The 22,866-nt window shown below is 36.1% G+C and overlaps 1 pseudogene; it reads left to right on the top strand.

Annotated features, from left to right (window-relative positions):
• The first annotated feature begins 6,755 nt into the window (after window positions 1-6,755).
• LOC124982858 (T-complex protein 1 subunit gamma-like) lies at window positions 6,756-21,527 on the top strand (annotated as a pseudogene).
• The last annotated feature ends 1,339 nt before the right edge of the window (window positions 21,528-22,866 follow it).

The raw sequence follows: 22,866 nt of genomic DNA, 5'->3' as shown, positions 1-22,866 counted from the left end.
ATTAAATTCTCCTATAGTTAATAAATGAAAAGATCAAACACTTGAAAAGATAATGCTATTATGTATGTAATCACAAAAATGTGGTAACTGGAAGGAGCGGGTTGCCTGCTGCCCAGCAACTCTCTCATCCATCTGCCTGAATCCAACCTAACATCCCAACCTTTTTGGTGATCTAGGGTGCTGAAGTCCATCTGGCTACTTCCTGCTTATTAGGACGTGTCGTGGGGAAGGGAAGATTTGGTTGCCGATTTGGTGGGGAGGCGGCTATGAGGGTGCAGCAGCATTTGGTTGTATGTTACCCTGGCAACTTCACTTACACAGCTCCGGGCAAACCTGAGGAGACAGGGAGAAATCATTGAGTCCTATCACTAGTATGGGAGTGAGGATGGGGGTCAGCCAGGTGACAAGAGTGGGGTTCAGCCATCCTGGCCAAGGGTCATTCGATTGTTGTTGCTTCAGCTTCTCACTCAGACGTCTGAGAGTTTTGACGGTCTTCTCCACCGCCCAGTTTCATTGATGTAGTAGCACCATTCTTCTTTTACGAACAGACATGTTCCCCCTTTGTCTGCTGTCAGGAAATTCAGCGCTCGGCGGTTCTGTAAGGAAACTTGGGCAATAGATGTTATTTGTCTTTGTAGGGAGGCCAGGGAGGCAGCAGATGCCTCTACTACCTCTTGGAGTTGCTGTTCCAGCCTTTGGGTGGCAGTGACTGCATACCAAGTCCTCCTGCTCCCAACCCCAAGGCATGAGTGAGGAGGCTAGGGAGAGTCCAAACACAACCAGTGGGAAAATGGCCTGTTTCACCCTAGGGATGGAATTTTGAGCAAGCCAGATTAATTCAGCCCAAAGGAGTCCGTACCCCACTCCCCTCTCTCATCCATCCGCCTGAATCCAACCTAACATCATCTATATCTATAGATTTTTTAAATTCCTAACGAAGAAGAAAAACAAAGTATCCCAGAGAAAAATGGACAAAAGACATGTATAGTAGGTATTTCACAAGAAAGGAAACCCCAAATGTCTAATGAACATGTGAAAACTGTTTGATCTCACTAGTAATCAAGTAAATAAGTGTACCTAAAAACCACAACAAAACTTGGAAAAAGTGAAAAAAGAGGAACTCATTCACACTGTATACACTTCTAAAGCCACTTTGGAGGACAGTTTCACAGTGTGTAAAACTGAGTCTTCGCACCACTCATGACCTAGATATACATCTAAGCATCTGAGTTCACAATCTAGACCTCCACGGTCAATGACCATTGGCCATCTGTGACTACTACATTTAAATTAAATTAAAGTGAATAAATATTCAGTTCCTTGGTTGCATGATCCACATTTCAAGAACTCAGTTGCCACTCTGTCACTAGTGTCTAGAGATTTACTATTTTAGACAGCACATTCTACATTTCTTTTTTTTTTTATTGTAAACAAATGGGATACATCTTGTTTCTCTGTTTGTACATGGAGTCAAGGCATACCATTTGTGTAATCATAAATTTACATAGGGCAATGTTGTTTGATTCATTCTGTTATTTTTTTTCCCTTGCCCCCCACCCCTCCCACCCCTCCCACCCCTCTTTTCCCTCTATACAGTCCTTCCTTCCTCCATTCTTACCACCCTCCTTATCCCTAACCCTAAACCTAACCCTAACCCTAACACTAACCCCTCCCACCCCCCATTATATGACCTCATCCACTTATCAGCGAGATCATTACATTTCTATTCATTGTAGAAAGTTCTATTGAACAGCACTAATGTAAAAAATTTCTTATGCATGTGTACAAGAGGACACATAAAAGATATTCAAAATAGTATTAATTATAATGATAAAATATCAGAAACCATGCAAATATCAATCAATAGGCTCACTAATAAAACATAGTATATTTGGAACACTCTACAGCAATGAAAATTAATAAGAATTGCATATAGCAAAATGGATGAGGCTCAGGAACAATGTTAGGAAACTATTAAAATACATGACTGCACCACCAGTGAAACTCCACATCATGTACAGCCACAAGAATGGGATCCTAATTAGAATAAGTTATACTCCATGTATGTATATGTCAAAATACGCTCTACTGACATGTATATCTAAAAAGAACAATGAAAAAACAAGAATATCAAGAGGCAGAATATAGATACATAACAAGGTATTTATATATATATTTTTTTAAATCTGAAAACTAATTTGTGTTAAGGAATCTATATATATATATGTGCAAATATTTAAAATGCATGGGAATGATAACCATCAAATTAAGACAGTAATTATCTTTAAAAGGCAGAAGAAGAGTGCCAGATATATAGGATGTATAACTGTGGTATTAACATTCATATTATTTCAAATATACTATTTCCAAATAATGCTATTTCTAATATTCAGGAACATGAATTTACAAATTGATTAAATGTGTTATTTATTTATTTTTCATTCTAGAAATATGTGTATATTTGTATTCAAATATACTAAATATAACACACAATTTTATTCTAAACATATATTTATATTTATACTCTCCAGATTAAACCAGTTGGTTTTTTATATGCATATGGAAATGTTATGTTTATTGAAGCAAATCTTCAAAAAAGTGTACACAGTTATGCCTAAAAAATTTTCGTTCCTGATTTTTTACTTAAATATAGTGTGACTTTAAAGACAAACTATAAAAGAAATACTGATAATCTTGCCACCTTTGTTATTACTTTTACTTTTTGCTCTTTGCTTATTCATCTGTCTAAATACTTAGTTACAGTCATGATATGCATTATTTTTATTTCTACCTTTGCTACCATTTTATCACAAATAATTATTATAATAAAATTATTGTTTTCCCACAAAATTTTAATGACAGGTAAATTTTTTTTTTATTTTTTGGAAATACAGTTTATTTCTATTTTCTTTTGCTATTTTAGATGCCTCCGTAACTCACGTAAGTTATTTTCTAAGACAACATCAAGAGTTGATTTAATGAAGTCAGCTCTGAACACCTCTTTATGGTATGATTTAACTTGTGTTATTGCTTGTCTGAAGACTATACCAATGTATAATACCACCAGTGATATATGGAATTAGTTTTAAAACAATATTGCCACTGTTAGATAGTACCAATTTAATTTTAGTCCTCTACTGTGTTTCTTTTATATACAGTGATACACTTATTTTATTTTGAATTTCTTTAAATAACTGTAAGGTTAAAGATTTTCAGTGTTTATTCTATCATGTGTGAGCTATCCACTTATGAAGACATTGTTAATGTGTCCTATGTCCTGGGTTCATGTATCTACTGTGTTTTGTTTTATAAATCAGAATGAGATACTCATGTGTGATTGTTAGAAATCTAACACTTTTTTTTTTTTTTTTTTTGCCTATGGTTTCCTCAATATGTTAGGTGATTTTATATTTTATTTATTTTATTTTTATTATAAACAATTTTAATATATCTTCAATGATTTCTATTTTAACCTATTTATTCCTTTAAATTCAGAATTATTATTCTTCCAAATAACTATATATGCATATTCCAGAAATGGGATTCTTACCACCTCCAGAAACTATCCACTTCATTTTTGGAATCTTCTATTTGAATTCTTGTGAACCTTCACCTAAAATTTGTTTTCCTTAAATTTCAATTAACTTATAGAATGTTGGTCCTAATTTTACTAACTACATCATACTGACAAGCTCTTCTACCAATGTCCTTCCAGAATCCTCTTCAAGAGCAAATGCCCTCTGTTCTCACGAAAGATCTCAGTTGCTCTTTTCCTCACGTTCTCTAGTTGCTCACTTGCCTGTGTGTACATCATGGCCAGAGCCAACCACCTAGGCCAGGAATATTTTTAGCAAAAATTTACTTGATTAAGAATCTGAGACTGAATTGGGACTCCTTTACTGGACGTCTCTATCTTACTATGAAGAAAAATATATTTTCCCCCAATATACCAAGTGATCTCTTCTGATATATCTGAAATTCATAAAAATTGTAAAATACTAAATAAGAATACATTTGTATTCAAATTATGCCCTCCCAAGTGTGTTTATGAAATCATCTTTCTAAAAGCATATTCAACACTGTGTAAAATCACTTTCTACTCAGTAGTATATAACTATTCCATAAAGAATCCAATAGCATGTATTTTCTACTTGAAATTGAATTTTTCTAGTAATTTGGGTTTTTTGTCTATAGTAAACACATTTCTCAGCACAGGATTATAGTAAACAGCATTTTTCACAGGTCTTTGTACATTATTTCATCATTTCTAACAGATATTCCAAGGAAAGTTACCTTTGCCTTGCTACAAATAAAATAACTTGATTTTATTTTTGTAGTTTGAAACATTTTAACTGCAAAACAATGTCAACAGAGATAGAATTATATCACCTTGATTAAATTCTCACTACATAGAATAAGACATTAGTAAGACACTTCACCAAGTGATTAACAATAAAGACAGAACTGTTGCATTGACACATTCAGCCCATGTTTTCTACACATTAGTTTTAATTTTATATGTGACATATATTAGCAATTCCAGAGTTTTGTTTTTTATCCAACTGCTTGAAGATTGCTCTCCTTTGAGTTTAATCAGACATGATCTATTTTTATGCACCACTTTATTCATTTTTTAAAAAAATTACTGCTTCCATAATTTCTTTCCATCCTATCACTTATACTGTCTGAGAAGAGTCACTTGTTCATTATTCTGAGGGACAAGATCACCTATGCTGCTGTGCTCTGAACCTTAAAGAAACACCTTTAACACTGTTCTGATGCAAGGACAAAACTGACACTGATGTGCTTGAATAGGAGAGCAGGGAAGACCATGGAAGACTCTTAGCCTCTAACTCGCCCCTTCATCGAAGGATGAAGAATGTTCTTCCTCACATGGGGTCCAGGGAGTTGACCACAGGTAGGTTTGAAGCTAAAGCCACCTTTGCATCCCCTCAACTCTCCACTGTGGGACAAAAGCAGCTGTATTTGAAATGTAAATGAACAAGAGCAACTGTGTTCCAACCAAACTTTGTTTACAGAAACAGATGGCAGGTCGTTCAGGATCTATGGGCCATAGTTTTTTGACCTCTACTCTAGGGGACAGACACCCTAGGAAATCTGCTACAGCAATGAACATAGCCTACTGACTATTCAACACCAAATTTATTTTTCCACTTTTTTATATGGAAACACAGAAGAAATTCATGATTGAACTCTCAAAAGCAGTTTAGGAAATCCAAAGTGAAGGAGACCACATTTTCAGACCATGAATTCAAATGTAGCCATGCTGCCCAACCAAATCAATCTTGCCCCCCTCTCCCTTTAGCACTCAAACTCCCTGCTGTTCACTCTGAGTCAATTAACACTGAAGATCTATGACCACAGTAAGGCCTCTGCCTGTCTAATAACCTACCAAGGTTTTAACGTTATAAATGTCAAGACCTCAGAGCTCGAGAAACTGATTCTTAGGATTTTCTAGGCATATGGGTCAGAACAGGCAAACCAGCATCCAGGATTTTCTCTCCTTATTTGAGTATACAAGCAAGGGAGTGTACTTTCCCTAATTCATGGGCAGAATAGAACTGCCATTTTTGAAACCCAGGGAGGCTGACTCAGATATCTTCTAAAGGCTTTGGAGCTTCAGTGTGTTCATCTATAAAATGGAATTAACAAAATTGCCTACCTCATAGGGTTTTTTTGAGGATTTAATGAAAATATCCAGAATCTCCTGAAATATCCTAAAAGATCTGAAAGATTTTAGAAACAAAGAATGTGTTGAACTTGGGTCTACATTCCTGTTCTACACTTACTAACTTAAATTCGTTGAGCCTTATGGGTATATACTTAACATAAAATATGTTTTGATTAAAAATAATAGCTATAGCTAACATATAAGGTTCAAGAACATTATATTCTTTTATTTCTTTAATTTTATTTAGTATCTAAAACTAAATAAGACTTAACTTGGAAAATAAAATTCAAAAAGATTAATCATAGGACAAAATATGCAGTGAAGTTTGATATAAATAATTTTGTGAGTTCTAAAATTAAATGAAGGAAATTTAATAGTTATTCCTGAACTTTAAAATTACAAAAAAAACAAATACAATGAAAGACATGATCAATATAAAGAAAGAGTGGAAGAGTAAGAGCTTTCCCTGGATCCTGGTCATCTCAGATACCATGCTAGGGTGCCCTTAGGAGGGGAAGTGTAACAGCTACTTAGTGTCCTTTCTCTGCCATGGGCTGGGTCCTATAGCTGAGGCTAATATGTACCTCTCTGCTGACTGGAGTTTCTGGATCATTACTATCTATGGAGAGTTCAGGAGATATTTTAAGAGCTCAGTTCTCTGGTAGTTGACTTCAGTGAATCTTGTTCTTCATATGGATCTAACATTTGGTGTAATTTGACTAAGTTTTAATGCTTCTCTAATTTCTCAATTCCTATTTATTCCCTGCAGTACATTCTCAGAAACTTTATGTTTGGAACCTTAAATTGCTCTTTCAAATTCCTTTCCAAAAACTAGAGTCTGAATCACTGTATAGAAAGCTTCTCTGTGAACATCAAATTGGATTATGGCATAGATGAGAAATGAAATTTAATTATGTTAAACTACTACAATTTTAAGGTTGTTTTCTACATCACTTAGCCTAACTAATAGCTAAAAATTCCATCAGAAATTAAGGAATTTGCTCTTTCCAGAAGGTTCTGCTGTTCTTCCAGCTCTAGGTACCCAGATCTGCATTGTGTTGCCATGATAGGCCACCGTTCTGTGCTTGTGCTTAACCAGAATACAAAGTGTTAATCTGGAAGAAAAGTTCAATCTGGAAACATCAATGCTGCTAAGACTATTGCAGATATTATCTGAACATATGTGGGACCCAAGTCCATGATGAAGATGCTTTTGGACCCAATGGGAGGCATGGTGGTGACCACTTATGGCAATGCCATTCTTCAAGAGATTAAGTTCAACACCCAGAAGCCAAGTCCATGATTGAAATTAGCAGGACCCAGGATGAAGAGGTTGGAGATGGAACCACATCAGAAACTATTCTTGTGGGAGAAATGCTGTCAGTAGTTGAGCACTTCCTAGAGCAGCAGATACACCAAACAGTGGTAATCAGTGCTTACCACAAGACACTGGATGATATGATCAGCACTGTGAAGAACATCAATATCCCTGTTGACATCAATAAATGTGACATGATGTTGAACAACACAAACAGTTCCATTACCACCAAAGTAATTAGTTGGTGGTCCTATTTGGCTTGCAACATCACCCTGGATTCTGTTAAGACTGTACAATTTGAAAATGGTTGGAAGGAGATTGACATCAAGAAATATGCAAGAGTGGAAAAGATACCTGGGGGCATCATTGAAAACTCATGTGGAGTCATGATTAACAAAGATGTGACCCATCCATGAATGTGGTGTTATATTAAGAACCTTCATATTACGCTGCTGGATTCTTCTCTGGAATATAAGAAAGGAGAAAGACAGACTGACATTGAGATTACCTGAGAGGAAGACTTCACCTGAATCCTTCAAATGGAAGAAAAGTATATCAAGCAGCTCTGTGAGGACATTATCCAAGTGAAGCCTGATGTGGTCATCACAGAAAAAGACATCTCATGTTTAGCTCAGCAGTACCTCATGTGGAACAATATCACAACCATCCGCAGAGTCCAGAAAACAGACAATAATCACATTGCTAGAGCCTGTGGAGCCCAGATAATCAGCTGACCAGAGGAACTGAGAGAAGACGATCTTGGAATAGGTGCAGGCCTGTTGGAAATCAGGAAAACTGGAGATAAGTACTTTACATTCATCATTGAGTGCAGAGACCCCAAGGCCTGCACTGTTCTCCTCAGGGGAGCCAGCAAAGAATTCTCTCAGAAGTAGAATGCAACTCCCAGGATGCTATGCATGTGTACCAAAAGGGACTAGGGCCTCTGAGATGGCTGTGGCCCATGCCTTGACAGAAAAATCCAAGGCCATGACTGGTGTGGAACAATGGCTGTACAGGGATGTTGCCCAGGCTTTCAAATCATCCCTGGTACCTTGATTCAGAACTGTGGGGCCGGCACTATCTGTCTACTTATTTCCCTTCAGGCCAAGCACACCCAGGAGAACTGCAAGACCTGGGGTATAAATGGTGAGACGAGAACTTTGGTGGACATGAATGAACTAGGCATATGGGAGCCATTGGCTGTGAAGCTGTAAACATATAAGACAGCAGTGGAGATGATAGTTCTGCTACTGTGGATTGATGACATCATCTCAGGCCACAAAAAGAAGAGTGATGACCAGAGCTGGTCAGGAGTGAGTGGTGGGCAAGGCAATTTCAATGCACAAAACCAGCAGTCTCCCTCTTCCTGAGGCAGAGAGCCAGGAACACTGTGGACATCTTTGTTTGAAAGGGATCAAACTGAGGGGCAGCCTCTAATCCATTTCTGCCCTAAATCAGTTTGCAAAAGACACTGACATGCAATTCTTTCTATTGTAAGCTTCCCATTTAGTTTGCTTGTGATAATTAAATATAAGTCATTTGAAAAAAAAAAGTAGTAAACAAGGGAATCTGACATATCAGTAGGAAGGTGCACAGAAAGCTGAAAATCGGGAAAAGTATGCTGCGGAGAAGACATTTGCAATATTGTGTTGCCGGTAGTAATTTGGTAGCTAGATGTGCTTCTTGCATAGATCTAGAGGGAGAGTTGGAAAACAATGTTAATAGTGTAGATCAGCTAGTACTTGGCAGGGTATGTGAGAAAGAGATCAGTTTAGGAAAGAGTTGGTCACTTCGTAAGAAGAAATGAGAGAAAATATAAATGGCTAAAAATCTAAGCTATTCAACAATTGGAAATATCTATTACTATGGCATTAAGATCCCAAACACAAAGTCATGTGATTGAGAAAGACTTTGAGTAACCAAAACGTCTGTGGATCAAAGTGAATAGTCTAGCAAAAAAAATCACATTAATATATATTTTAAGCCACCTTAAAATAGCTGAATGGTTTTAGCCATCTTAAATTAAAAGACAAGTTGTCAATTCTGAAAATAAAATCAAGCTGATTTGGGACCAACACTGAGAAGCAACTTTGAATATTGTCTTAGTTCATTTTGTGTTGCTAGAACAAAATGGGTGGTTTGGGTAGATTGTAAAGAAGAAAGGTCTGCTTTAACTCACAGTTCTAACAGTCCAAGAGCATGGTGTTGGCATCTTCTTGGCTATGATAAGGGCCTTGTGGTAGATAGCATTACATGGCAGCAATATGCAGAAGACATCACATAGAAAGAAAGAAGCAAAAATCTGGGAAAAGGGTATACTTGCTTTCTGTAACACCTGCTCTTATGGGGACTAAACTGATCATTTGAAAACTACAATAATCCAGTCCAAAAGTTATGCCCCATGACCTAATTACCTTCTATTCGGCCTCACCTCTTAAAGATTCTGCCATGTTAACATCATTACACATGAAATTCAAGCTTCCTGTATTTGAATCCCTAGGGAATTAAGCCTCAACATGATTTTTGGTAGTGACAAACCACATTCAAACCCTAGCAGGTGTGGCCACAAGTATAGTACTAATTGCATCCAAACATCTGCAGTTTTTTTTTTTTTTTTTAATAAGGACATTGCATGTCAGATAAAACCACAGGATGGTCTGAAGGAGTTGTAATTACATAAAGGTGCCAAAGCTATGCAACCCTAAGAAAGTGGTAGGTAACTTCAGCTGTACCAAGGAAGATAAGAAAGAACCTTCCAGAGGGTCGAGTGGTGGGGAGGGTATAAAATAATGTGCAGGGGAGTGTCTTTCAGACAGCACATCTAGGAAGGACTCGAGGGTCTGAGAGTCTCCTGTGCTCTCACAGTTGGAAGCCTTCAGTGTTTGCCCAGTTGGATTATCCTTGGCCAGTCATGGCTCTGTCTCCCTTTTTTGCCCTTTCTAAGTGAGATTATTGTTACAGTGTATATCAGGGACATAGGCTATAGAACAATGAGACATTACCACTGATATGATATGAAGAACTTGCATTATAATAAGGTCCAAGACTTTGAGCTGGACTTTGGAAGTGAGTATAATCTACATGTAGAAATAGGTGGGGGGAAATGAAAATTTGGTCACTAGAAAGAGCAAACTATGATAGAGATGTATTTGCACAAATCCATGTGCTCTTCTTTTAAACAGAGAAACTATGGTTTCCCAGCCCCAGCCTCCCTTGCAGTTTTGTATGGTCAGTTGATTGGGTTCTAGCTTATGGAACATGAGAAGAAATGAAGTCTAATTCTAGCACAGATCACAAAACATCTTAGTTCAGTGAAGAACTCTGAAACCCTACAAGTCAGAAAATGACAGCTCACATCTGACTCATTTACCTATCTTTGTACAGCCTAAAACACTAAAATGACTATGTTCTAAAATTTTTATATTTTAAAAATATGAATAATATTTCATAACACAAAAATTATTTAAAAATTTAATTTTAATATCACAAATAAAGTTTTATCAGAACACATACATGTTCACATTTATTTGTATATTAACTATTGCTATTTTCATGCTACAATGGAAGAGTCAAGTGGTTGCCACAGAGAATATATAAGGTTTTCTTATTTCTATATTCTGCTAATTACATATTATTGAAGGGATATTGTTATAACTTGGCATTATTTGAGCCATGAGTATTGGTTATTTTTCATGACATTTTATTTTATGTTATTTATTTATTTATTTATTTATTTATCTTACTATCTTCATACCCATCAGGCCAAGGGGAAAAATAACAAAGAAAAAGAAAAAGGAAAAAATAAGTAGACTTTAAATGGTGCACTTTTAAGGCATAGTGGAATGTGGATTATTTTGTTATAAAATTAGATGGCAAAACACTTTGTATTATATACAATGATATTCTACTATGTTAGGCAAAATAAGAGCCTCCCAAAGATGTTCATATCGTGATCTCTGGAACCTGTTAATATGTTATCTTAGATATTAAAAGGGACTTTGTAGATATGGTTGAGTTAAGGAATCTTGGAATGGAGAGATTAAGGTAATGGTTTCAATGTAATTATAATGGTCCTTAGAAGAAGGAAACAAGAGTGTCAGTGTCATAAGAGGAAATGGGACAATGGGAAACAAAACTAGAGTAGTGTGATTGCTGATGGGAATAGCAGACTGTGACAGAAATGCTAATCTTCACCAAATCCATGTTCCCTTTTTTGAACACACAGATCAACTATGATTTCCCTGGGAGCTATGGGGTGAGGAATTCAGGAATCCTAGAATCTGCAAAAAAAGCAACAAATTTTTCAATAGATCCTCCAAAAGAGAAACAGCTCAACTCCTTGATTTTAATCCAGTACTACTCCCTTTAGATTTCTAGTCTCCAGAACTATAAGTCAAATCTGTGTTGTTTTTAATTACTACATTTGTGGTAATTTGTTAGAACAGCAAAAGAAAACTAACATAATACTCACTCATAATTTCAAACTAAGTACTCATCACAATATTCCCAATTCACAAAAAAGCAATGTCCAAAAGGGAAAATTTAAAATAAGGTATCTTACACATTAGAAATTCTTTATAAAAACAAAAAAAAGGAATATGAGACTGCGACCTAAGTAATTTTCCATGTGTCTGATTTTGTTAGCTATGCAAATAAAGTGGTTAACTGATGGCGAATTAAACTGTTTGATTATAGTAGCCAAAGAAATGTGTCCAAAGAAAATGAATCCTTTCCATCAAAATTAACCTTTTGATAAAAATGAGGCATTCAAAGAGTTAAGGATATTGGGAGCAATATCAACAGTCAAAAAAACATGGCAAAAGTTTTGAGTCATGTATCTTGGTTCCTAATAAGTAGATGTTACACACACACACACACACACACACACACATATTTGTTGTTCTTAGTTACTCAACATTGAGTTTGAAGTTTTTGAATCATTGGTGTGGAATAAATATAGATGACCATATTTTAAAGAAGCTGAAATACTATTAATTTAGTACAACCTGAAGTAGAATCTGTTAAGATGTGTTACAATGGATGATAATAAAATCATGTAGAGCAGAAAAAAAAAGGTTTAGTTGAACAAATTCACATATGCAAAAAAATAAAGCATTTAAAGTATATGGTTGTGAGTGTTACCTTGCAGAAAATATTTAAATGATCATGTATTATTGAACCAGAAGAATCAACAGTGATTTTTATTTGCTCTCATAGATTTACCCATCATTGGTTCCATTAATTTTTGTCATAAATAGAAACTGTATATATTGACTTTTCCTACCATATAGCAGATCAATGGTTATGGTTTAGTGTTTTTAGTGATTTCTTGTTTTTGTTGTTGCTTTTCTTTTGCGACCAGGGTCAAAATTGAAAATTTTCTGAACAAGTGAAACTACTCAGCCATTTTAATAAACACTAAATGACTTTGGAAAACAGCTTTTCTCACAAAATTGATAGCATTATTGATTGCTACCTAAAATTTTGAGGTAAAATATAAAACTTTAGGAAGTGATTTCCATAGAAACTGATGCTGTTTGAGTAGCAAACTATATCAACATGTTTTATATAGTTCCTGTGCTGTACATTTAAATCAAAAAACAAATCTCTATTCTCACACTAATTTGTTGTGATTTTTTTTGCTCCAGTTCTAACTATCATTCCAATATTAGTATTGGTATCACAATGAAAGTTCAAAAGAATTTTCCATATTTCAAAGTTCATATGTCCATGACTCAAAATTTTTAAATTAAGAAACTTCCTCTTAATCTTCAGTTAAAGGTGATTTGTCTGCAATGTAATGACATATTACAAGGAACTAACATAATAGAATCCCACAAATGCCTTTCAAGAGATAATATGGCCAAGTAAAATTATGTTTACAGACCAATATTTAGCAAAATTTACCTCCATGAAAAGACATTTTCAATAGATGAAGTGTAGAAAGATGAAATACATAAATATTTTTTATAGATCAGCTTTAACTTATGAGAATTCATGATCATTTTGATAAGGAAACTAATTTTGAACACAAATAGGTAAAAGCATATCCTCCCCAACAAAATAATTCAATTTTTTTCTCATTAGTAGGGTTGTATTACAAAAAATTTTACCCTTATTATATTTTAAATTTCATCAAAATAATACTTCATTTTTTTTCTTGTTATATGAGTACCTAGATGATATTTTTGATTTTTATCATTTGACTGACAAATCTAAAATACTCACTAGCTGGCCTTTTATAAAAATATTTTCTGATCCTTGCTGTAGAAGATGGTGGAGTCACTTGATGCAAAGTATTCCCAAGCCCTATGTGAAAGACTGATTGCTGAACATTCAATTGAATAGTGGCATGAATGACAAATTAACTTTCATCCTGATAAGCCATTAAGATTTATGGATTGTTTGTTACAGAAGCCAGTGTTATTTACATGACTAAAACCACCTCTTAATTCCATGATGAAAATCTACATTTAAAGAAATCTTGGAAGACACAAGTATCTCCAGGAAATATGAAGTGACTTCAGGAAATGACTACCAAATGCATTATCTGACACAAAGTGAATCAGCTTGGTGAATGCATTCTTTCATTAATTCAGTCAACATTTGTTCAAGGTACTGTGATAAAGGTAGTATGAAAAGTTGATCTGAATTTTTTTTGAAATTATAAATTTTCATTATTGTTGAATTGAGCAATTTAATATATTTAAATCAATAAATCATCAGAAGCTCCATGCAATCATTTGTTCTTTGCTCAAAGAGAGAACAGAATTTTTTCCTTTTCTAAAATGAAAAATTTCTCTTTCTTTTAGAATGATGCTAAACTGTTCCCTGCTTGAAAACTAAAAGAGAATGAATTTCAAGGTCTGAATGGGACATTACTTTGAAATACCCCAAGAGAGAGCATTAGGAAAACTCCTGTAATAAAATGCAGTCATCAGATTGCCAACATTTGTCCCAATTGTGTGGGGAACTAGAGAGCAAAACACAAAGGAGAGAATTTTTTTCTCCATTTGGCAATGTGGAGAACAATTACCTGAGGTGAAAAATGTTTCACTTTCTGATTCAGAGGAGAATTGGGTCTATAAAATTAAATGATATGTCTGGCCCAGTCTTAATAATTTAAAATCACACCTTTCAAAACATATTTTTGGACATATGTACTATGAATGAGTATCTCAGATCTCATCCTGATCATCTCAAATATTCCCAAATATTTTGCAGCATAAAAATTACTGAGGAGGTGTCTGTTAACACACTGGTTCTTGTTTCCCAGAATCTAATTCAATAGTATGTGAGGAAGGCCCAAGATTACACACTTCGCTAATTCACTTTGAGGTTAAAAATGTATGCTGGATATTATGAAGTGACCAACTTGGCCTCTGTTCTGACTTTTTAGACTCCCTTGCAGCTAGGGTTCTGGCTGCAAATTAATTTCACTAATTAGATGCACTCGCAGAAAATTCAGAAGATGAAGCAAGGTAGAAAATATTTTTTGCCTGGTTTTGGCTATTTTTGCTATTGAGCATGGCTGTAGTCATGAATTTTCACAGGTAATATTTCAATGTCTATCATTTGGTATTCCATGTGTTGAGCACTGGCAGTTTTAGGGGGATCAAGGGTGTCTTTTTTTCCTGGCAGAGTTTCAGTGGTTACCTATTGTTCTAGAACCGACCCTGAAGGCCTAGACAGGAAATTACCTTAAATGACTTTCAGCTATTTTGTGAGCATCGGATTCCCTATATTAAGCCAGTTCCTGTTTGAAATACCTAGAATGGTTTTGTTTCTTGAACTAAAATGTTGAATAATAAAGAACATGACATCAGTGTTGCCATTAAGCTACTGTGATTGTAGAGCAGCATTCGCATTTGTAGCTCTTAGATACGTAGTTTCTCATCATATGGGAAAGCATTAGTGAGAAGAATTCACTATTTAGCATCAACACTGCTACCCTACACCCCACATACCTACCAAAGGACCAAGGATCACAGTGTTTAACCACGGCTGGAGACTGCCCTGAGGTGGACTACAGGCCCTTTCAGGGAAGATTGGAAAACACATGATAGATGAAGGACACATACCAGAATATAAACTTCATGAGCTTAGATGTGTTTGCTTGTTCCCCACCCCTCTTCAATGCTATAATCACTCCACCCAGGAAGTGCCTGGTGATTGATTATAATTATAGAAGTCATTCAATAAACATAAAAATGCATTAATGATGAATTAGTGTTGGATAGTATAAAGAAATTACTGCTTTTTATTAAGGTAAAGCTTCCAGAGCCATTTGTTTCCTCAGGACTAGAGTGGAATTGTAGGGCTTTAAAAATGAGTTACCAAGGTTTAGCAACAAGCAGAGGATCTAAGAAGCCTGGGTTTTGTCTCTAACACTGAATTTCCAAATACCATTATTCTTACCTTTATGATTTGCCAACAGGTTAGGGTACCCTGTGACCCCGTGTTTTGTTCTCAGCTGTTCTTCTGAGCTACTATTTCTCTATGGTCAGTCCTCAAGTCTTAAGCAGTAGAACCAACTGCTATATTCCACCAGAAGCCCAAATCTAGCCTTGCACTGTCTTGGCTTTTAAAGCCCTTTGAAACTGACTGTGTTGAGTAGAAGCTATGTTTTAGTAAAAAGAACAAAATCTACATTAGCAAAATCAGCACCCACCTCTATAATCAAGCAACCATCAGGAGACTTAAAATTGAATCCCACACCACTGGACTTGTGTTGATTCTATTCCTCCTACCTATAGTCAAGATAGGTCACAGTTTTGGAAGAGCAAGTAAGTAGTGGTGGATATCAAGGTATAAGAGCTATGAGAATAAGTGAGTTACATGGGTTGAAATAAGTTTTAGTGAGAAAATTTTCATTTTATGTATTTGCAAAATTACTTAATGATCCTCATAATCAGAGATGAACTTCCCATGATTTTAACTGATGGAAGGTCTGAGATGAGAATCTCTGAGCAATGTTCGTCTAATTCCATGACTTACACCTTCCTCCCAGGGCTCCCCAGTCCCATTATCATTGTCACTATTCATGCATTAAAACTCTGATCCCAGAATTGAAAAAAAAAAGTCTACTAAAACTATTAACCTTCAACAAAACTGAGATATTTGGCCTTTAAAAATTACTAGTGCCTTTGCAGTAGATAAAATTAAATGAGAATAGAATCAATAAATGGGATGGACTCAAACTAAAAAGCTTTTTCTCAGCAAAGAATATAATCAATAATGTGAAAAGAGTCTACAGAGTGGGAGAATCTTTTCACATGCATTTCAGATAGAGTACTTATCTCCAAAATTTATAAAGAACTTACAAGACTTTACACCAAAAATACAAAGAACCTAATCAATAAATGGCCAAGGAACTGGACAGACACTTTACAGAAAAAGACATACAGGTGATTAATAAACATATGAAAAAGTGTTCAACATCTCTAGTAATTAGAGAAGCACTAATTAAAACAACTAAGATTTCATCTTCCTCCAATTAGAATGGCTGTTATCAAGAATACAAACCATAATAGATTTTGGCATGGATGTGGGTAAAAAGGCACACTTATACATTTCTGGTGGAGTTGCTAATTGGTGCAGCCATTCTGGAAAGCAGTGTGGAGAATTCTCAGAAAACATGGAATGGACCCACCTTTTCACCCAGTTATCCCACTCCTCAGTTTATACCCAAAAGACTTAAAATTAGCATACTACAGTGACTCAGCCACATCAATGTTTATAGTGGCTCAATTCGCAATAGCTACATTGTGGAACCAACCTAGATATCCTTCAACAGATGAATGGATAAAGAAACTGTGGTATATATGCACAATAGAATATTATTCAGCCATAAAGAATAACAATATTATGGTATTTGCAGATAAATGGATGGAACTGGAGAATATCATGCTAAGTGAAATAAGCCAATCCCAAAAAAACCAAAGCCTGAATGTTTTCCCTGATAAGTGGATGATGATATATACTGGGGGTGGGGAGGCAGGGAGTGAGAGAAAAATAGAGGAACTTTAGATTATGCAGAAGGAAATGAGAGGGAGTGGGGTATGACAAATGGCAGAATGAGACAGACATCATTACCCTATGTACATGTATGATTACATGAATGGTATGAATCTACATCATGTACAACCATAGAAATGAAAAGATGTACCCCATTTTTATACAATGAATCAAAATGCAGTCTGTAAAAAATAAAAAATAATTTTTTAAAACATGAAAAAAAAAAAAACAGAAAACAAAGCAAAAACAAAAACAAAAAAAGGAATAAAAGAAACTCCCTTCTGGCTTGCATAAAGGCCTGATTTCCACTCTCTTTGATTCTCACCTATTTCCATGAAACAAGTACCATTATATCTCTGTCTCAGATTTTCTGATGAATTTACCAATCTTCTTTCTTAGACAAAAATACCTTACACTCCAGTATTTATTGAAGCTCTTCCCCCACAACTTCCTAGTGTTTCTAAATCACTAAATCTACATCACTCGGCCCACATCAGAGAAAAAGAGTAGATTTTATTTTGATGAGACACTTTCCAATAACTGTTAAAACCTGGTACAGAACCACAGAGTTAATGTAGTGAACATATATTGAAACCCTCTCATGTATCAAGTTCTGTGCAAGGTTCTAGGTATACAGGGACCAGCAGCCACTGCATTTCCCTTCAAAAAACTGCCTGCAGTACTGTTATGGTTTAGATATTAGGTGTTCCTGAAAAACTCATATGAGAAACAGTGCAAGAAACAATGCAAGGTGAAATAACTGGGTTATGAGAATCTTAACCTAATGGGTGCATTAATCCACTGAGAGGAATTAACTGAGTGGTGACTTTAGGTGGTGGGTGGCTGGAATAGATGGGTCCCTGGGGGTATGCCTTTGGGATATGTATTTCATCCTTGTTGAGCAGATCTCGATCTCTCTCTCTCTCTCTCTCTCTCTCTCTCTCTCTCTCGATCTCTCTCTCTCTCTCTCTCTCTCTCTCTCTCTCTCTCTCTCTCTTTCAATTCCTGGTGGTCATGTCCTGAACTGCCTTCTCCCTCACACTCTTCCACTATGATGTCCTGCCTTACCTTGGGTCCTGAGGGATGGAGTCAGCCATCTCTGTTGAAACCATGACCCCCACATAAACTTTCCTTCTTCTAAAATTATACTTGTCAGGTCCTCTGGTCACAGCAGTGAAAAAGTTGACTAAAACAAGTAAAATGGATAGTTCTACAAAAACCCAAAAGCAGGCAAACCATGATAAGATTTGAACTGAACGATAAAACTAAATTATCAAGGTAACTACCAAATTTGGCAGGCATTGAGAGAAAGAAATGTTCCAGTTTGTTGGATACAGCAAATACCCACTGGAGACATTTAAGAGAGTAATTTTGGCAAGTTTAGACTGTACTGTCTTTAAGATATAACATTTCTAAAAAATATTACATAAATTTTGAAAAAAGTCCCTTAGTTTATATTGAGTGATTTTTTAATATTTAAAATAAATAATCTGGGGTCAAAACAATCTTCAATGGTTTATGTTTGTTTTGGTTTTTAAAACCCCTTTCATTTGAAAAGAGGAACCTACAAAAAACTTGACCATAAATTAAAGAATTAGAAAGTTAAAATTTACTAACAAATAGGCTTTATAGATTGATCTTATTCTTTCTAAATCTCAAGAAATCAGCAATTGAAAGACACAGCCAATCTTATGAGTATTCAATAAATCTTCTCATGTACTAATTAGCCGTTTCTTATTTTCTAAATAGATATGGCTTCATTTAAAACAACAACAACTTATTTTAGAATAATTCTCACAAAATTTCCTAACTTGGGGACTACTTGTTGCCTTGGAATGTCTCTCACTGCTAAACATTTTCACTTTTACTTAACAAGACAAAGAGTCAATGGACTTATTACAAGAAACTATGGATCCACACAATTGTTCCAATGTGCCTGAAACATTCACATTTGGTATCAACACTTGCACAGTGTCACTGAAAGAAGAGTTCTGGGAATTATTGAATCCAGTTCCCTCTTTTTACTGAGGAGACTCAGAAAACGAACCAGTGTGTTCAGGGCCACGCATTTTTCTTAGTTTATGGCAAAAATGAGAATAAAACCCACAGTTCTACCTTCCTATTTTAGGACCCTTTTATTATAATACAAATACCTCCTTAATTAACTATAAAATGGTAAAAGGTCACTTTGAAGTAAAAGTTTCTTTATTATGCCCCAGACACTTAAATATACTGTGATAAATACTGGTATGAAATCTCAGCTTTACAACTCAGGACATTTAAGAAAATTTCACTTAAAGCAATGTTTGACTTAAGAGATAAGCAAGGTGTAATTGTAAGTCAACATAATACTCTAATAGGTATTATTGTAAATCCTTTCAATCAATAAGCATTTTTTTTTTAACATTCCTCTCTGCAGAGCACTGTCCCAGTTCTCAGGGAAGGCAGTTGGGGTGTTTGGGAAGGACTAAAGAGAAGGAAAGGACATGGTTTTTCATATTTCAATAAAACTTCAATGAGAAGTGGGAAAAATTCATGAACAAATAAAACAACTTTCTTATTGATTTTTGAAGGTCTTCTAAATTTTTTATTTGCTAAGATATAGCAAGAGAGGGAATCACTCCCAAACTCCTCTCTTACACCCAAATCCTATTCCAAGTATAAATATTATACCTGTTCTTAAAAATAGCTCCAGAATCTGATCACCTCTTACATCTCTACTGTTATGTAGTAAAAAGTCTGGCTCAAGCTTTTGATATTTGACTGTTTACAGTTTTTAAGCAGCCTTCTTTCTCTTACGCCCCGTATCAGGGAAAACTGATGAGGGAGCCCAGGTGCCCTCTTTTTGCATTAGTGAAAGTTTAACTCTCAACTTAGCCTCCTTCCCTGACTGCCTGCCATAAAACCCCAAGCTAGTCCACTTTCCCTGCTCTCTACCAAGGGCAGCTTTGGTCTTTATGGATCATTTCAGGAGGTCTGACTTGTTCTCCTCAAATCCCATTGTGTGAGTAATAAGCCTTTTCATGCTCTCTTAGATTATGTGTGTGTCATTACCAATCTCAATGTCAGAGTCAATTTTGTGGGGGAGGGAGGACATCTCACTTTTGTGGAGTGGCCACCACCTGTGATCAGGTTAGTTTAAGTTGTCACCATGTGCTTGGATTATCATGACTTTCTACCTTCTCACCTCCCAGCTTTAACTGTTATCCACTTTTGTCTGTTTTCCACAGGACAAGGAAGGTGATCATTTAACAATATGTTTGATGTGTTGCTCCTTCATTCAGCTATTCCCATGGAGTCATTCAGAGAAAGAGTCAGAGTCCTCACCATGCACAAGATCTTTTACAGTGTTCTGTGATCTTCCGTCTCCTATCACTTGCATCATATCTTGCCTCTTACCGTTCTCCCCCTCTACCCTTTCTCCCTGCCTAGAGCAGCAGCTTCCTTATTCCTTAAGTGTGCTAAGCCTGCTCCTCCTCATTTTCACTGGCTGTGCCCTCTGCTGGCTTTCTGCTCCTTTGCTGTTTCTCTAGATTCCTTACTGCCTGATTTCTCCATTTATAGCATATTTCTGCTCAAATTCTACTTTATCAGTGGCACCTTCTCAGACCACCCATATAAAAATTGTAATTCCTTCACTCTCTGACACCCCCAGCTTGGTCTCCCCGCTTTATTTGTCATAGCATTCATTATCCCTGTGCATATTACACATTATCACTACATCTGCTTATTTTGTTTCCAAGCAGAAGTTAAGCTTCCTGAGGTTGGGGACCTTGTTCATTACTATAGCTCCACTACTTATCAGTTCCTGGCACAGAAGATGTCTTCACTTAATATTTGTTAACACACACACACACACACACACACACACACACACCCTGGAATCCATAGTTTAAAAACATACCCTGTATAGGAGATCCAAGATGGAGGACTAGAGGGAGGCTGTCTTTCCTTGTTACTCTGTAACTTGGGATTCAAATAGCAGAAAATCTGTTTCTCTGTGAGACAGTCTTTGCTGCTCATCAATCCCCTGCTGTTTATACCATTCATCCATCGTGACCACTTGCCATCTGCCAGCATATTGCCTACTTTTTGAGTGCAGATCGCTTACTGACTGCTGCCTATCATCCACCATTTGACCATTTGCCTGCCTCTTGCCTGCCCATTACCTGCCTTTCACCTACCCATCACCCACTGCCCAAGGTTCATCTGCCGACCATCGCCATTAGCCTGCAGACTTCCCACAGACAACCAGCAGATTGCCTGCTGTCCATCATTGCCTGGAAGTCCACTGTCACAGAATAGGCAGGTTTTGTTACATGTATCTGCCACTATTTTGGACAACAGCCAGGACCTTCAGAAACCCTGGGCTACCCACACCCCATGCAGACTTGGCACCCACATCTGGTCACACCCATGCTGCAGTCCTCATTTGCCAACACTTTGGAAGCTAGTGCAGCCATCTTGGATTATTCTGGAAGCAGAAACCGCCATCATTAGGTGGGGAAACTCCCATACTGAGAAGCCTGCTAGAGTCTGAAAGCTGATTGTCATGTACTTCTCATGCATCAGGCTACTGAAGACTGGGAGGTTTGAATAGTATATGACTGTCAGAGTGTAGATTTTTTTCTCCTTTTTGGAATTTTTAAGCTCTTATTTCTTTATTTTTCTGGCTCTATTTTCCTTTTGTTTACCTATTTCCTCAGAGTTTCTTTGTCCCTTTTCTCATGCTAACAATCAACTTCTTTTGATCCCATTTTCACTCTTCCTAAGATCTAGTACCACTACATACTCTTTTCTTACGCCATTAACAGTAACATCCTACAACCCTCCCTATCACCTTTGCCCACCATTAGAAACTGCAGACCTCATTGCAAATCTTTTGGTTATACCATAGATAATAATTGAACTCATTCTTTCTGTTTATTATAACAATACTGTTAACACCTTCATAGGGGCTATTTGGTTTAGGGCTGCATATTGTCTGTACTGGGTGCTGCTATTATTGATCTCCTGCATAAAGGAGAGGTTTTGGAAACCTGCAGGTCACTGTAAGCCTATGGGGGGAAACTGCAGTACCCCAGATCTGCACTGCTAGAGGGGAAGAAGGGAAAGATACATGAACAACATGAAAAAACAAGGGAAAAAAGTGTTCCAAACAAACCAAGATTCTATATTAATAGAATCCTGTAGAATCCAGCATGGTAGAAAAAATGTCAGAAAAGGAGTTCAGAATATACATAATTAAAATGATCCATGAAGCAAACCATGAGATAAGAGAGCAAATGCAGGCAATGAATGATAACTCCAATAAACAGTTAAAAGAGCAGTTGCTAAAGATCATTTCAATAAAGAGAGATTCTGGAAAAAAAAAAAAACAGAAATACTTGAAATGAAGAAAGCAATAAACCAAATAAAAAACTCAATAGAAAGCATCACCAACAGACTAGATCATTTGGAAGACAGAACCTCAGACAATGAAGACAAAATAATTAATCTTGAAAATAAAGTTGTCCAAACAGAGAAGATGATAAGAAATTGGGAACAGAATCTCTAAGAACTATTTGATATCATGAAAAGACCAAATTTAAGAATTATCAGGATTGAGGAAGGCATAGAGATACAAATCAAAGGAATGAACAACCTATTCAATGAAATAACATCAGAAATTTTCACAAACATGAAGAATGAAATGGAAAATCAAATACAAGAGACTTACAGAACACCAAGTGAACAAAATTACAGCAGATCCACACCAAGGAACATTGTAATGAAAATGCATAATATCCAAAATATAGAATTTTAAAGACTGTGAAAAGCATCAGATTACATAAAGGGG

Source organism: Sciurus carolinensis, chromosome 4 (assembly GCF_902686445.1).
Source record: "Sciurus carolinensis chromosome 4, mSciCar1.2, whole genome shotgun sequence".
Classification (NCBI taxonomy): Eukaryota; Metazoa; Chordata; class Mammalia; order Rodentia; family Sciuridae; genus Sciurus; species Sciurus carolinensis.
The sequence above is the reverse complement of the archived record's forward strand: the minus strand, read 5'-3'. Positions and strand labels throughout refer to the sequence as shown.